The sequence below is a fragment of the Chiloscyllium punctatum genome, chromosome 48 (assembly GCF_047496795.1).
Source record: "Chiloscyllium punctatum isolate Juve2018m chromosome 48, sChiPun1.3, whole genome shotgun sequence".
Taxonomy (NCBI): Eukaryota; Metazoa; Chordata; class Chondrichthyes; order Orectolobiformes; family Hemiscylliidae; genus Chiloscyllium; species Chiloscyllium punctatum.
This window is the reverse complement of record NC_092786.1, coordinates 51,739,424-51,755,081: the sequence shown is the minus strand read 5'-3', so window position 1 is coordinate 51,755,081 and position 15,658 is coordinate 51,739,424.

The window sequence follows — 15,658 nt, the reverse complement described above, 5'->3', positions numbered from 1 at the left end:
ACATGATTTTATTGAAGAATCCAACAGACATTTATAACATTTATAGCTAACCATTATGTACAAACCTTGCATTTCCAGCCATGTAAGTGATTGGGCTAACATTAAGCTTTTAAGTTACACAGAGCAGCAGTATGTCATACTTAAGGCATCTCTGAGTAAGATAGAACAATGAGACCTTTATATTCTCAGGCCAGATGCTACCATACAGTGGCAATATCTGAGTGTGACTCTTATAGGTATACTGACATACTAACCTTGAAACACAATCTCTTTTTACCAAACAGATATACATGGCCATATATAGGCACATGCTGTCAATTTGGCAATTATACAAATAGACAAAATAGAGTTTATAGGGCTAACATATCAGACTTCAGCACAATGCTTTGGAGATTTGACAAGGCATCCCGAACAAGTGATCATATTCCCACCTGAAGAGGTATATGCTGTTTTCTGTGACTTTTTTTTATTCATATACGGGACATGGGCATTTCTGGCTGGGCCTGTTCCTAGTTCCCTTGAGAAGATGGTGGTGATCCACACTCCTGAACATGTCATAGTCCACATGTGTCAGACTGAAAAGAGCAACTGTAACAAACTTGATGGAATGTAGCTAATCAATCAAGTTGGACAACTTACCCCTATATCTTAACCAATGACATTCATTTTGCTTGTTGTTTGTATAGTCTAAATGAACTTAAAAGACACTATACAAATAACAAGCAAAACTAATGTCATTTACAAAATATCTTGCAAGGGTTGTAACAAACACTACATCTGACTAACAGGCAGAAAACTAGCCACCAGTATACATGAACATCAACTAGCCACAAAAAGAAATGACCCACTTTCACTAGTATCCTCACGTACAGACGAAAAAGGACACCACATTGAATGGGATAACATATCCATCCTAGGACAAGCCAAACAGAGACACGCACAAGAATTCCTTGAAGCATGGCATTCCAATTGGAACTCTAACAATAAACACATCACTTTGGACCCCATCTACCATTCTCTGAGAAAAAGAACTGGTAATGACATCACCCACCAAAGAAACCTAAACAGATAAATAAAAAGTGGGTCATACCACCAGTGCTTCATCGGAGACTCACTGATGACGTTATCTCGTATGGTGACAAAATGTCTGAAAACAAACCTTCCAGCTCAGTGAGCAAACTTACATCCAGATTTTCACAATCTTTGTATTGCTACGTTGTGAAAAAATGAGAAGTTGCCTGATCCCAGAGTTAGCACAGCATTCCAAATTCCCTGTTGTTTTCAGAGCTTAGGATGATTGGGAGACAACAGGTAAAAGCTCTATTTAACCCCGTTGTGTACTTTCAGGAACATATTTCAAACATAACATTAGTGAATTCTGTTTTCAGATGCTTGGGAGAGGGGCTCACAAATCCTGGGAGCCAGTATGACCGATACTTTCCCATTGCAGGACAGTTACCATGTTAAGTGCTCACAATTGCTTTCACATGTACAATTTTGCCTTGCAATGTATCCATTAGTAGCACTTTGAATGCAAGTTTAGTGAAGTATCACAGAGGGAAAACTTTGAGCCAAGCTGTTTATCTCCTTTCCAAATGAACTCCCCTGCACTCTCTGTTGCTGCCATTTCTATGTATTTGCTCCTCAGACCCACAAAACATGGCATGGAACAAATTCCAAACAAATAGCCAGCACAAGATGCACGTTCACTCACAGACTCATGCAGGTAGCTGAAGAGTTCTGCTGTCTCTGGTTGAGGTTGGTTTTCTTCTCCACTTCTCTGAAGGCTTTTGCGGAGCAAGGTTAAGACAAGCAGGTCGTGTTGCCACCATAAAGACCTTTTCCAATCTAGGATTGCATTCTTCATCATTTCTGTGCCTTGATCCTTCAGCAGTCTGTGAGCAATAGCCATGGAAGCAAAGCTGAAATACAGGGAGAGGGCTTGCAGATTTGAGAAACTGCACATTGCCTTTAATCAGAAAATTCCAGGGTATTTTGAAATAATTTTGAATGTGCGTGTTTATGTGAGGGGGTCGGGGGGTCGGGGGGGGGTAGAGGGAGGGGATCAGATGTTGTTAGTTGACACAGCTTCGAAGCAAGATCATGTTTAAGGGAAAGGAAAGGCTGGACTTTCCTAGTTCTTCTCATGACCATCAGATGTCTCTCAGTTCTTTACAACCCACTGATTTACTTTCAAAATGCCCATAAAACCATAAGATATAGAAACAGAATTAGACCATTTGACCCATTGAGTATACTCCATCATTCAATCATGGCTGATATGTTTCTCAAATCCATTCTCCTGCTTTCCCTCCTAACCCTTCACTCCTTGACTATACATGGATATTTCTGTCTCTGCCTTAAATACGCTCAATGACTTGCTTGCAGCAATGAGTTCCACAGATGCATAACCCTCTGGCTGGAGAAATTCTTCCTCATGTCAGTTCTAAACAGACATTCCTTCACTCTGAGACTGTGGCCTTGGGTCTTAGTCCCTTCTACTGGTAGAAATATCTTCTCCACATCCACTCTATTCAGGCCTCTCAGTATTCTGAAAGTTTCAATGTGATCCTCCCAACCCGCTAAACTCCATCAAGTACAGACCCAGTGTCTTCATCCACTTTTCAAATGACAAGCTAGTCATCCCTGGGATCATTTCTGTAAACCTCCTCTGTATTCCCTCCAAGCTGGAACGTTCTTCCTTGGGTACAGGGCCCAAAACTGCTCACAATATTCCAAATCTGGTCTGACCAGAGCCTTTTACATCCTCAGCTGTATATCTCTGGTTTTGTATTCCTAACCCTCTTGAATTGAACGCCTTCCTAACTTCCAAGTAAACCTGCATGTCACCTTAAGAGAATCCTGATCTAAGACTCCTGAATCCCTTTGTACTTCAGATTTCTGAAGCCTTTCCCCATTTAAGAAATAGTCTACAAATTATAACCTCACACTTTTCCACATTGTATTCCATCTGCCACTTCCTTGCCCGCTCTCCTAGCCTGTCTAAGTCCTTCTACAGCCTCCCCACATCCTCAACAATACCTGTCCCTCCACCTACTTTTGTGCCATCTATGAACTTAGCAACAGTACCCTCAGTTCCTTCATCAGATTGTTTTCATGTGAATAGTTTTGGACCCAATACTGACCCCTGTGGAACTCCACTAGACACCAGCTGCCATTCAGAAAAATATCCCTTTATCCCTACTCTCTGCCTTCTGCCAATCAACCAATCCTCTACCCATGCCAGTACTTTGCCCTTAATACCATGGGTTTTTATTTTATTTTGCAGCCTCCTGTGCAGCAGCTTGTCAAAGGCCTTCTGTAAGTCCAAATTGATAATGTCCACTGGCTTTCCTTTGTCCACTGACCCACCGTTGGTGTTGCAGTATACATACTACGTACTGTAGGGAATCTAATCTAATCAAACTGGCTCATTGTCTCCTCAAAGAATTCAGCAGATTTGTTAGGCATGAGCACCCCTTGGCAAAGCCATGCTGACTGTTTTACCATGCACTTTCAGGGACTTCACAATCACCACAGCGGTGTAGAATAGCAACAGCAAACTTGTGCACAGCAAGCTCTCACAAACCGAAATGTGATTGTTACCAGATAGTGTCTCTTTGTGGTTGACGGTGGGATAAATATTAGACAGGACACTGGAATAATTTCCCAATCTTTTAGGAAACAGTTCCATGGGACCGGTTATATCTATGAAAGCAGGCAAAGGACGAGGAGCCATTATGATGGAATGGACTAAGCATCCAGTCCAACCTTAAATGGGAATTGACTTACAGCAGTGCTTTTCAGGTCTTGGATGTAGCTTTCTACAGGCTTTAAATGAGATTTGCACACAGGCCTTCTAAATCATACTTGTCTCTCTACCTCGATATACTATCACACTTCACAAGTATGTAGACCACAGTGGCAAATGACATGATCATCTACTCAATTTTCACCAGAACCTAATAAAGTCAAAGACACAGAGGAAGTCATTTGCCCAATGAATATATGTAATCCTCTTTGGAACAACCCAGTCACACTTATTCCCTTGTAAATGCTGCAAAGTTTATTTCCCTCAAGTGTCCAAACAATTTCACTTTGGAATCATTAATTGTCTCTACTTCCAGCATCATCTGGCAGTGAATTCCGGGTCATTACAACTCGCTGTATAAAAAAGTTTCTTCCTCACATTCCTGAATTTCCGCCCCATAAATCTGTGTCACGAGACCTGGTATCATGAGTTAATGGGAATAACTTTGTTTTGTCCACCTTATTCAAACCTGTCTTAATCTTACATACATCTCCGATCACTGTTGAAGGAGCAGAACGATTAATTAAATCACTCAACACCCAAGGTCTGTTTCAATTGTCAAATAGTTTACTGCTTTACACCGGTGGGGACTGACACCCTCTACTGAATAAAGGAATACATTTACTTCTTACACGTTTACTTTTAGTCAACCTTGGCAGTCAAAAATCAACTGCATTCTGAATTGATTACATAAATATCCAATCCAATGATGTTCATCATATGGCCATGCAATCAGGCCATTGACAGCTTTGGGTCATCCAAGATCTCAGAATGTTTTCCAGACACTTCCCCACCCCAACCACAATTTTACTTGGCTGTTCACAATATATCTTATACAGCCACATTCCAGGCTTATCTCTCGCACTGGTTGTACAACACTCTCTTGCTAATAGGAGGGTAACACTTCTTAGATTGAATATCCACAGAAATGCAGTTAAATCCCATAATGTCTGGAAGACCGGATACTCCATTTTGATATATAACATGTAGCTACACTTCACTATATAACACAGCACACAGTTATAGTTTGCTGCATTACACAATATGTTACCAAAGGTAGCTGTTTCTGCCATAAATTGCCCAGCACTGTGGTAGGGGTCACTATTTCACATGCATGACTATCAATCAAGAACAGGACCATCTGTAGTAGTGATACATGTCTGGACAACCTGTCTAATCAGTCAGATGAACACTGGATACTTGGGCAGATTTTTCAGGGGCAAGCCGATAACTGTGAAAGAGCTTTCTGAACAGAGGGAGCATCTTCAGGGGTAAGAAGTGGAAATGTTTCAAATACCAGATTTGCATTTACAACAAACCTTTCACCGATTGCCACTATCTGATACAAAAGGATCAGCTATTATTATTAGCTGGCACACTCACTTGTGCCATTTCTCTGACTAAAATCAGATGCAAGAATAAAAGGGTAAAATCGAGGAACTTGGTTTGACACAGTTGACTGACCCATCTGTTGACTTTCTATCCAACTAGGTTGTTGCTATAGTGACAGTTGGATTAGTTCTCAGACTGACAGTGGTATTCTATGGCAGATGATCCAGAGATTAATAAATATATCACTGTTTCTCTGGAGACCAAGCCTCAGAAACTAAACAGATATAATGACAATCAAACACCAATTGCCAACTCAGTTAAAGCAGTCAGCCCGAAATATAACACTATGTTCAGCTTAAACAACAACTTACATGCACATCTTTAGAATTGTAACTAATGAGGAATGTAGCAGTGCAATAAAATTCATGTAGATAAAAGAGAAAATTTGCTTTGGTCCTATTTGATAATGAATTTTTATAATTAAAAAAAAGACTCCTCTGTATTCTGTAGTGTGTGATTGCCCCTAATAGCTTACTTGATAAATACATGATTTGAAGGTGCCGGTGTTGGGCTGGGGTGTACAAAGTTAAAAATCACAAAGCACCAGGTTATAGTCCAACTACCCTGGAGTGGAGGAATATAACCTAGTGTGTGATTTTTAACTTGCCAAATGCATCCCTCCATCTGGCATTGAATAATATCGGGAATATTAATATTACTTGACCAGAGAAGAAGCTGTTGCAAATATAAAACAGTGGCTCAGGGTGAAATGGAGTATTGCATCCAGTTCTGGGAAAGATGTAAGGGCAAGTGCTGAAAAGATTCATTAGAATGGTTCCAGTGCTGAGAAACTGACAGATTGGACCAGTCGGGACTACTCGCCTCTAATAGAAGATTTCAAAGACATCTGAGAAGGGTGTTCAAAATCATGTTGGGCACAGATGGAAAAGTGAGGGAGAACATGTTCTTTTGTTAGAAGGATCAAAAATATAGAGTCACGGAGTCAGAGTTACACAGCACAGAGACTGACCCTTCAACCCAATGTGGCCATGCCAACCAGGTTTCTTAAAATGGAACTAGTCCAATTTGTTTGTGTTCGGCCCATAATCCCTCTAAACATTTCCTGTCCATGTAGCTGTCTAAATGGCATTTAAATGTCATAATTGTACTCACCTACATCACTTCCACTGGCGGCTTGTTCCATACACATACCACCCTCAGTATGAAAACGTTGTCCCTCAGGTCCCTTTTAAATCTTTCCCCTCTCATCTTAAACCTATGCCTTCTGCTCCCCTAACCTAGGGAAAAGACCTTGGCTATTGACCTTAACTGTACCCCTCATGATTTTATCAACTTTGATAAGGTCACCCCTCAACTTTTGATGCTCCTGGGAAAAAGCTCCAGCCTTTTCAACCTCTCCTTATAGCACAAACTCTCTAATCATAGCAATATGCTTGTAAATTCTTTCTCCAACTTTTCAAGTTTAACAACATCTTTCCTATAGCAGGGGTACCGGAACTGAACACAGTATTCCAAAAGTGGCCTCACCAATGTCCAGCAGAGCCATAACACGACATCCCAACTCTTGCTTTACATTGCAAGTTAAGGGGGAGACCTATGCTCCAGGGTAAAAAGTCCCAGCCTATCCATCCTCTCTGTTTAATAGACAATAGACAATAGACAATAGATGCAGGAGTAGGCCATTCAGCCCTTCGAGCCTGCACCACCATTCAATATGATCATGGCTGATCATTCCCAATCAGTATCCTGTTCCAGCCTTATCTCCATAACCCTTGACTCCACTATCTTTAAGAGCTCTATCCAATTCTTTCTTAAATGAATCCAGAGACTGGGCCTCCACTGCCCTCTGGGGCAGAGCATTCCACACAGCCACCACTCTCTGGGTGAAGTAGTTTCTCCTCATCTCTGTCCTAAATGGTCTACCCCATATTTTTAAGTTGTGTCCTCTGGTTCGGCACTCCCCCATCAGCGGAAATATGTTTCCTCCTGCCAGAGTGTCCAATCCTTTCATAATCCTATACGTTTCAATCAGATCCCCCCTCTCAGTCTTCTAAACTCAAGGGTATACAAGCCCAGTCGCTTCAGTCTTTCCATACAAGGCAATCCTGCCATTCCAGGAATTGACCTCGTGAACCTACGCTGCACTCCCTCAATAGCCAGAATGTCTTTCCTCAAATTTGGAGACCAGAACTGTACACAGTTCTCCAGGTGGGGTCTTAGCAGGGCCCCGTACAGCTGCAGAAGCACCTCTTTGCTTCTATACTCAATCCCTCTTGTTATGAAGGCCAGCATGCTATTAGCCTTCTTCACGACCTGCTGTACCTGCATGCTTGCCTTCACTGACTGGTGGACAAGAACACCCAGATCTCTCTGAACAGCCCCTTTACCTAATTTGATACCATTGAGGTAGTAATCTGCCTTCCTGTTCTTGCCACCAAAGTGGATAACCATACATTTATCCACATTAAACTGCATCTGCCATGCATCTGCCCACTCACCCAACTTGTCCAGGTCACCCTGTAATCTCCTAACATCCTCATCACATTTCACCCTACCACCCAGCTTTGTATCATCAGCAAATTTGCTAATGTTATTGCTGATACCATCTTCTATATCATTTACATATATTGTAAAAAGCTGCGGTCCCAGCATGGATCCCTGCGGTGACATCCCTGCACTCCCTCAATAGCCAGAATGTCTTTCCTCAAATTTGGAGACCAGAACTGTACACAGTTCTCCAGGTGGGGTCTTAGCAGGGCCCCGTACAGCTGCAGAAGCACCTCTTTGCTTCTATACTCAATCCCTCTTGTTATGAAGGCCAGCATGCTATTAGCCTTCTTCACGACCTGCTGTACCTGCATGCTTGCCTGTCACTGCCTGCCATTCCGAAATGGAGCCGTTAATCACTACCCTTTGTTTCCTATTAGCCAACCTAATAGGAAACTATTAGGAAACTAATAGGAAACTATCCAATTTAGTACTTTGCCCCCAATACCGTGCGCCCTAATTTTACTCACTAACCTCTTGTGTGGGACTTTATCAAAAGCTTTCTGAAAGTCCAGGTACACTACATCCACTGGATCTCCCTCGTCCATCTTCCGAGTTACATCCTCAAAAAATTCAAGAAGATTAGTCAAGCATGATTTCCCCTTCATAACTCAAATTTTCCAGTCTCAGTAACATCCTTGCAAATGTTTTTTCACCTTTTCCAGTTTAATCATATCTTTCCTATAGCAGGACAACCAGAATTGTATGCAGTACTCCAAATGTGACCTTACCAATGTCTTGTGCAGCTGTAACATCCCAACTCCTGTACTCAGTGCTCTGACTGCTCGTGGCAAGCATGCAAATGGGGAGAGAGATTGAAAGAAATCGGCAAAAGGAGCAATGGAGACCTGAGAAGAAATGTTTTCACACCTCGAGGGGTTACAGTCTGAAGTGTGCTCCCTGACAATGTGATGGATGCCTTCAACTGAGGCTTTCAGGCAGGGATTGGATAAAACAAAGAATGTGTAGAGTAGGTAAGTAGATGCATGCAGATGGTAGATGGAGGAGTGGCACATGAGTGATTGGTTCATTCAGAGAATCAGTACAGACAAGACTGGCTGGATGGCCTCCTTGTGAGCTGTATTAACTGTGAATCAATGATTCGGAAAATGTAACCCCATCCGACTCCTGGAATGTCTCCATCACCTACGAGGCATAAGTCAGGAGTGTGATGGGTGCAGCTGCAATAACACTCAAGAAGCTCAACACTATCCAGGACAAAACTATCTGCTTAATCAGCAAACATTCAGCATCTTTGGGGAAATGGAACTCTCGTGGTATTATCACTTAACAAATGACCCAGGGAACGTCCTGGGACCTGAACTGAGAAATACTATATCTTTGCTGCATCAATCAAACCATAAACATGCTTTAATTTCCACAGCTTCTTTTCTACATCACCTGGTTCTTTAAATGGCTGCAAAAATAATTCTCTTTGAAATTTTTCACCTTGCATGTTAGATGCTCGGATGGTCAATAATATGGAGCTAACTAGTCCCTTCCCATACTGGGGCTGATCCTTCACTCATGAAGGATTTTTCTGATTTCTCCCAAACCCACTGTAAACTGTAGCCCCAGTATAGGACTGTGTTCTTCGTATGGACTGCCCATATCAGGGTGAATGTTAGTTCTAACTTGTTCAATCTGCTAAGATTTTATGAAGCATCTCATCTATTACAGTGTGATTTGCTTAACACACTTCATTTTCTTAGTCTGTATTAATTTCTTCATTACTTTATCAACTATTACCCTTTTCGCTTTACTATTAGTTATATACTAAATGTGCTTGCCATGTCTACAATATGCAAAATGCTTTTTCTGCATTATCCCAAAGCTTCAATCTTCATTAAAGTCTCTTGCTAGTGATTGACTCACTGTGGACCATGATGGTGTTTTACACTATTGACACATATCACATTTAACACTGATCTCCTCTATAAGTTTAATGCACTCAACATCCCTGACTCCTGCCTCATTTAGTAGGATTTTTAATCTTTGAGAAGATGGGTAAACATTATTGCAATGTTAGAATAGACTCTCAAGTTAATTGGATTTAAATTTGCAGTAAAAAAACATACCTTTTAAGCAGATGTCAGAAGACTTTAAAAATTACTAAGAAAACATTCATTTCCAGTCACCTTTATGGACCTTTCATTTCTTTACAAGTCTATTTCCTGGTGCTAATAATATCTTCTTAATATTTTGATTAGAGAAAGTAGATCTTGTTAAAGGAAAATAATATTGTCAAGATTGCATAATCTGTATAAGCACTGACCTCCCAAAAACAAATGCCTTGTTGTGTTCTAAATCCAGTTTCATTTCAGCTTTTTTCATACATAGCCTGGTTAACAGTAAAAGCATTTCAGACACTACATCTGCACTGACAAAATGATTTACCCCAGCTACTTTACTGGGAATCAGCATTCTGTCATCCCCAAATCAGAAACATGTAAAATCGTCAAATTCCCTAACTTTATTTCAGCTAAGTTATCATTTACATAACCAGTGTAAAATTTAACCAATCCATGCCACACTGTGGACATGCATCCACTATCTAACACAATGCAATGGAGTGAATCTGCAAATAAATATGTGGTACTGAGCTGAAGCTTCTTGTAACTGGTACAAATCCCTCTGCCTGATTAATATCACTGTCTTCTCCAACTGAACATTCAGTGCTGTGCATAACATTGAAAACTTGTTATTCCATTTGAAACAATTCACAGAATCACAGTTATCTAATCCAGTTAACATGAGAGTCTATTCTTGATTAACACCATAGCACTGTACAATAATTTATACTGAGTTAGGAATCTCCAAATATATGCTTTTTTAAAAAATGTTGAACATAACCTGTTAGATTCCATTGTCTATTCTTCTATGAGATAACCAACTGGCTTTCTCAAAGACTGACCATATATCGTATATATTTGACAAGTTAGCTTTGTAAGGCATTTCAACCATACTTGTTAATAGATTATCCAAACATTGCTCAATTCTTTAACCTCTAGTTTTGAAAATATTTACACCTGATCCTGCTGACAATAGGAAGTGACAGTGCTATGAGCATACGCTAGATTTGGCTTGGTGAAGCTGTAATCTGTGTCCAAATATCTACTTTCCTTTTTCATTGATCAGAGGGTCCAGCTTCACAAAAAGATGAGGATTCATATCCTGACACTTTGCACCTGGTTTCAGCCATTCTTCTCCAATTAGATCCTTGGAATGAGGATGATGACAACAATAACAACAACAAGAAGCAACTACCTTCCTGCTCTTAAGGGCAGGCACAGTGGTTCATCAGCTAGCACTGTTGCCTCATAGCACCAGGGACCCAGGTTCGATTCCAGCCTCGGGCAACTATCTGTGTGGAGTTTGTACGTTATCCCCATATCTGTGTGGGTTGCCTCCCGGTCCTCCAGTTTGCCCCCAAAGTCCAAAGGTGTGCAGGTTAGATGAATTGTCCATGTTGAATTGCCCCTAGTGTGCAGAGTAGGTAGATTAGCCATGGAAAATGCAGGGTTACAGGGATTGGGTGAGGCTGGGAGGGATGCTCTCTGGTGGGTCGGTCTGGACTCAATGGGCTGAATGGTCTGCTTCCACACTGTCAGGATTCCACCATTCTTTAGAATGTGATCATCTGTCTTTGGCAAGAGTGGGCCTGGCCTCACAAGTATGTGTGGCAGCACCAGCAACAGATCCATCACCTCCCTGTGACTGGAGGCAGCAGCTCGGGCATGCCCCAGGAGGAGGCTGACCCAAACTCCAGGCCAGGGCTGGGCCCAAGGAGATGAGACTATAAAATCTGGACCTTTTCTTTTTTTTAATAGATAAGGATTTTAACATCTAGGTGTTTTTCTTTTTTCTTTGGGCTCTGTTTCTTTCATTTTTTCTCTCATTATTTTTAAATCCTGATTTTGTATTTTAAGATGTCACTGGAGAATAGTGATTTTGCACACTTCTCACTGTACTCCCATACTTGAGTACACGTGACAATAAAATCTAATTCCATTTTCTTCATATCTATGCAATCAGGGCTCTTGTGGCAGAGCTGTAACGTCCCTACCTCTGAGCCAGGAGGCTCAGACACAAGCCCTATCTGCTCCAGAGGAGAGTAATAACATCTCTGAACAGGTTGGTTAGAAAATGGTAGGATTCTGGTGGCACAGTGGACCTATCTCCAAGTCAAAATGCCTGGGTTGAGGTCCCCGTGCTGCAGGAATGGGTTTCATTTTTATTAACCTATTTTTCCGAATTAACATTTGGAAGGTCAGTGTGGACTTGATGGGCCAAATAGCCTGCTTCGACACTGTAGGGATTCTATTATCACCAGGACCCCACAGTGGCAGCAATCCAAGACCATCAGTTGTAGTAAGCTCTGCATCATCGTGTGGATATTGGATGTATGAAATTAAAATGGAAAATGTTGAAAAAGCTCAGCAGGTCTGTTTGCATCTGTAGAGGGAAAAGCAGACTCACAGTTCCCAGTCTGTGAGATTATCATCAGATCTATTGTACAACAATGGTTGTATTCAATGATTTCCTCTTGTACAGGGCTTTCTAGTATAAGGTGATAGTTGTGTTCCTCTGTAGAAGGTGGCTATAGAAAATCACTATACCCATTCAATAGAAACTTTGCACTATCCAAATAACGCCTACATTTTGCCAATCGCATTATTGCCAATTTGTGTTGACGAAACACACCAGAACCACCGGTACACTTTAATACTTGACCTTCAGATAAGGGTAGCTGTGTCAGGAAGTGCCATCCACTCTCAGGGAGGTTATCATTTACTACGCCTGGACCCTGTGATTCTATACAAGAGGAAGGATTCTCCTCAGCAAATTGAAACGTAAAAATCTTACAGAACTGAAGGAGGTCTTTTGTGTCTCTATCAACTGAAAAGGAGTCATCCATTCTAATCCCATTTTCCAACTCTTGGTCTGTACCTTTGGAGGTTACAGCATTTCAAGTGCATATTCATTTTTTTTCAAATGAGCATTTCTGCCTTTACTATACTTTCAGGCAGCAAATTCCAAAATTCCATGCCCTTGGTCGAGAAAATTATTTGTCATATAAATACTACAGTTATGTATAAACTCTGACTACAAGCGCTGTTACAACTGGGAATTCTGAGATGAGTAACACTTCTGTTGACTCCCCAAAGCCTGTCCACCACTTACAAGGCACAAGTAAGGAGCAGAGTGGACAACTCTCCATTTCCCTGGAAAAGTGCAACTCACTAACACTCAGGAAGCCTAACACCATCCAAGACAAAATAGCCCACTTAATTGGCACCCAATCCGCTACCTTAAACATTCACCCCTTCCGGCACTGGTTCACATGGCAGCAGCACTAATTAAATACACGATGCACAGCAACAACACACCAGAGGGCAGACCAGCACCTTACCACTCCACTTTCCAAACCCTTAACCTCTCCCACCTTGCTGGGCAAAGGCAACCAATTCATTGGAGCACAATGCACCATCCCAACTTGGAAGTACATTTAGAGACATTTGAGTGACTCTTGGATAGACACATAGAAGATATGTAGGTTAGTTTGATCTTAGAGTAGGATAAAATGTTGGCACAACATCCAGGGCCTGTACAGTGCTGTACTGTTCTTTGTTCTATGTACATTGTTGGTCCATTTCTGTCACTGGGTCAAAATCTTGCAACTCCCTCTCTGACAGCATGTAGGCATCCCTGCAATCCAAGAACTACAGCACTCCAATAATGCAGCTAATTAAGCCTTCTCTAGGGCAATTAGGGATGGGCAATAAACGCTGGTGTATAAAAGAATAAATAAAGAAGAAATCTCCCCTCTAATTCTTCCACCAATTTTTTAAATGTATGATTTCCTGGCATTGTGATTCCTAATGGGAGGATAAAGCTGGAAAAAGCACAGCAGGTCAAGCAGCATCAGAGGAGAAGGGGTGGTCGATGTTTCAGTTCAGAATCTTTCATCAGGACTGGGGGAGGGGAAGGGGCTACAAAATAAATAAAGGGAAGGGGTGGGACTGGAGGAAAGGTGGGTGGGATGATGATAGGTGGATTCAGGTGGCTGTGATTGGTCAGTGCGAGGGGTGGAGCAGATAGGTAGGAAGGAAGATGGACAGATAGGGTCAGGTTAAGGGGGAAGGGTGGAGAGAAAGTTCTGGGCCTGGGATGAGGTGGAGAGTGAAGAAACTTCGAAGCTGGTGAATTCTAGGTTAAGGTCATATGGGTGTAGGCTCCCGAGGTGGAAGATGAGATGTTCTTCCTCCAGTGTGCATGTGGCCTTGTGTTGACGGTGGAGGAGGCCCAGGATGGACATGTCATCTGGGGAGTGGGAAGAGGAGTTGAAATGGATGGCGATCAGAAGGTGGATTTGATTGGAGCTTACATATCATAAATGTTCCCTGAACTGCTCGCAGATTTATGGTTAGTCTCTCTGATGTAGAGGAGACCACATCAGGAGCAATGGATGCAATAAGTCATGGAATTCCTAATAACTGACATGGCTAACAGAATGTTATAGAAACATCGGAACTGGAGTATGCCATTCAGCTCCTCAAGTCTGTTCCATCGTTCAATGAAATCATGGCCAATAGAATCCCTACAGCGTGGAAACAGGCTGTTTGGCCCAACAAGTCCACACCAACCCTCTGAAGAATAACCTACCCAGATCCTATTGCTTTACATTCACCCCTGACCAATGCACCTAACCTACCCATCACTGAACACTATGGGCAACTTAACATGGCTAATTCACCTGACCTGCACATCTTTGGATTGTGGAAGGAGACTAGAGCACTCAGAGGAAGCCCATCCAGTCACGGGGAGAAAGGCAACTGTCTGTCTGGAGTTTGCACAGAGGCGGGAATCGAACCAGAGTCCCTGGCACTGTGAGGCAGCAGTGCTAACCACTGAACCACCATGCTGCACCGTGATCTGTGGCCCACCTCCATATACCTGCCTCTGACATAAACCTATGACAGTTTCAAGCTGGTTATTGCAAAATAACCAAAGGTAGTACATTAAAACTAGTTTGATTTGCAGTGAGTGGTTGTGATCTGGAATGGTGTCCCTGCCACAGTGATGGCAGCTAATCCAATAGCAACATTTGTAGCTGAATTGGATAAATATTTGAATGGAAAATATTTACAAAGCTATGGGGAAAGAAGAGGTTTTTTTGGGTTAGTTGAATAGTTTTGATGAAGGGCTGACATAGACATGATGGTCTGAAAGGCTCCCTCTGCTTTATATCACTTTATGATTCCCTGACATTTACTGTCCATTGATCCACTTTCTGACTAACTCCAGCTATTGATATAGTGAGAGAAAAACAAGAACAGTATTTGATGGAGGCAAACAGAGTCTCATCCACTGGCTGGGAAACCAACAAGAATCCTTTGGCCCTCATTTTTGGAAGGCTAGCCACACCCTGGGTCACTCAGGCAATTGGTAGGTGCCCATTCACTGCCTCTACTGTGAGCTTATATGTCAAAGGCAGGAGTAAGCCATTCGGCCCCTTCAGGCCTGCTTTACCATTTCTTGAGTCATGAAGAAGGGTTGTACCTGAAACGTTGACTTCTCCACCTCCTGATGCTGCCTGGCTTGCCGTGTTCTTCTAGCCTCCTGCTTGTTAACTTTGGATTCCAGCATCTGCAGTTTTTTTTGTCTCGAACCATTTCCTAAGATCATGGCTGATCTGAATGGGGCCTCAACTCTTTTCTGACCAATTCCTGATCTCTTTTAACTCCCTTGTTATTCACCAGTCCATCTACCTCAGCCTTAAAAACATTCAATGAAACACTCTATTGCTCTCAGGAGAAGAGTTCCAAAGATTCATGACTTTTTGAGATTAAAAAAAAGTCTTCCTCATCTACATTTATAAGGTAGCCCCTTATTGTTAAGTGAGTCCTCTGCTTCTAGTCTTTCTCACAAGGAAACACATTGTCT